The sequence below is a fragment of the Petromyzon marinus genome, unplaced genomic scaffold (genome assembly GCF_048934315.1).
Source record: "Petromyzon marinus isolate PM22_M1 ecotype Great Lakes invasive population unplaced genomic scaffold, UKy_Petmar_22M1.pri1.0 PM_G_Scaffold_226, whole genome shotgun sequence".
In the NCBI taxonomy this organism is placed as follows: Eukaryota; Metazoa; Chordata; class Hyperoartia; order Petromyzontiformes; family Petromyzontidae; genus Petromyzon; species Petromyzon marinus.
Genome location: NW_027422791.1, coordinates 37,501 through 40,000, shown reverse-complemented (window position 1 = coordinate 40,000; position 2,500 = coordinate 37,501).

Genomic DNA, 2,500 nt, shown 5'->3' with positions numbered 1-2,500 from the left:
CCCGTGATACGCTAGAAATTGGCGGGGATGTCTCTCTTGTGGCTCACGGGGCTGTTAGGGTGGCACAGAAATCCCTCGGAATGGGAAAACGGGTCATTTTCGTGTCGCCACATTGCATGCGAACCGCATGCAACTTCCAGAGGCATTTGCAGCAGAAATGCATGTGCAGTCAAAAAAAAATTGATATTTTTCACGGATAGACCCCGTGAAACGCTAGAAATTGGCGGGGATGTGTCTCTTGTGGCTCACGGGGCTGTTCGGGTCGCACAGAAATCCCTGGGAATGGGAAAACGGGTCATTTTCGTGTTGCCACATTGCGTACGAACCGCATGAAACTTCCAGAGGCATTTGCAGCAGGAATGCATGTGCACTCAAAAACTTCTATATGTTTCACGGATAGACCCCGTGAAACGCTAGAAATTGGCGGGGATGTGTCTCTTGTGGCTCACGGGGCTGTTAGGGTGGCACAGAACTCCCTCGGAATGGGAAAAGGGGTCATTTTCGTGTTGCCACATTGCATAGGAACGCCATGAAACTTCCAGAGGCATTTGCAGCAGAAAGGCACGTGCACTCAAAAATTTTAATATTTTTCACGCATAGACCCCGTCAAACGCTAGAAGTTGGCGGGGATGTCTCTCTTGTGGCTCACGGGGCTGTTAGGGTCGCACAGAAATGCCTCGGAATGGGAAAACGGGTCATTTTTGTGTGGCCACATTGCATAGGAACGGCATGAAACTTCCAGAGGCATTTGCAGCAGGAATGCATGTGCACTCAAAAACGTCTATATTTTTCACGGATAGACCCCGTGAAACGCTATAAATTGGCGGGGATGTCTCTCTTGTGGCTCACGGGCGCTGTTAGTTAGGGTCGCACAGAAATCCCTCGGAATGGGAAAAGGGGTCATTTTCGTGTTGCCACATTGCGTACGAACGGCATGAAACTTCCAGAGGCATCTGCAGCAGAAATGCATGTGCACTCAAAAACGTCTATATTTTTCACGGATAGACCCCGTGAAACGCTAGAAATTGGCGGGGATGTGTCTCTTGTGGCTCACGGGGCTGTTAGGGTCGCACAGAAATCCCTCGGAATGGGAAAACGGGTCATTTTCGTGTTGCCACAATTGGCATACGAACGGCATGAAACTTCCAGAGGCATTTGCAGCAGAAATGCATGTGCACTCAAAAACGTGAATATTTTTTCACGGATAGACCCCGTCAAACGCTCGAATTTGGCGGGGATGTTTCTCTTGTGGGTCACGGGGCTGTTCGGCTCGCACAGAACTCCCTTGGTCCACCTGATTCGTGCATACAGGCAGCAACTAAAACTCTGTAAACCTGCTGTGAGGACATCTAAACAGTGGACCAGTGAGGCTGTGGAAGATTTGCGGGCGTGCTTAGACTGTACTGACTGGGATATGTTCACGACTGCTACCAATAGTCTGGATGAACTCACAGAGGCTGTGTACATCAGCTTCTGTGAGGACTGCTGTATCCCAACACGTACCAGGGTGAACTTTAACAACAACAAGCCCTGGTTCTCAGCAAAGCTCAAAAGGTTGAGGTTGGAGAAGGAGGAAGCGTTTAGGAGTGGGGATAGAGACAGATTCAAGGAGTCGAAGAACAGGTTTAGCAAAGCGGTGAGAGAGGCTAAACGACTGTACTCAGAGACACTAAAACACCAGTTCTCTACTAACGACGCTGCTTCTGTCTGCCAAAGGGCTCAGGCACATCACCAACTACAAACCCAGAGCGCCCCACACCACTAACGACTCCCGCCTAGCCAACGACCTGAACGAGTTCTACCGTAGATTTGAAAGACAATTGGACTGTCCTGAACCACCCCTTCCCACCCAAGAGGCCCCATCCCCCACCCATACTACAGAAACGACTCTCTCCTTTCAGGAGGGAGAAGTTAATGGGCTTTTCAAGAGGCAGAATCCACGCAAAGCAGCCGGGCCGGACTCTGTCTCTCCAGCCACCCTCAGGCACTGCGCTGGCCAGCTGTCTCCGGTGTTCACCAACATCTTTAACACCTCCCTGGAGACATGCCATGTACCAGCCTGTCTCAAGTCCTCCACCATCATCGCTGTGCCCAAAAAGCTAAGGCCAACAGGACTAAATGATTACAGACCGGTCGCCCTTACATCTGTGGTAATGAAGTCTTTTGAGCGCCTGCTCCTGGCACACCTCAAAGCCATCACAGACCCTCTCCTGGACCCCCTTCAGTTTGCCTACAGAGCCAACAGGTCTGTGGACGACGCAGTTAACATGGCCCTCCACTTCACCCTACAGCATGTGGACGCCCCAGCATCCTACGCCAGGATCCTGTTTGTGGACTTCAGCTCTGCCTTCAACACCATCATCCCTGCCCTGCTTCAGGACAAGCTCTTCCAGCTGAACGTGCCCTACTCCACCTGCAGGTGGATCACAGACTTCCTCTCTGACAGGAAGCAGTGCGTTAAGCCGGGAACAGAAGTCTCTGACTCCAGGTCCATCAGCAC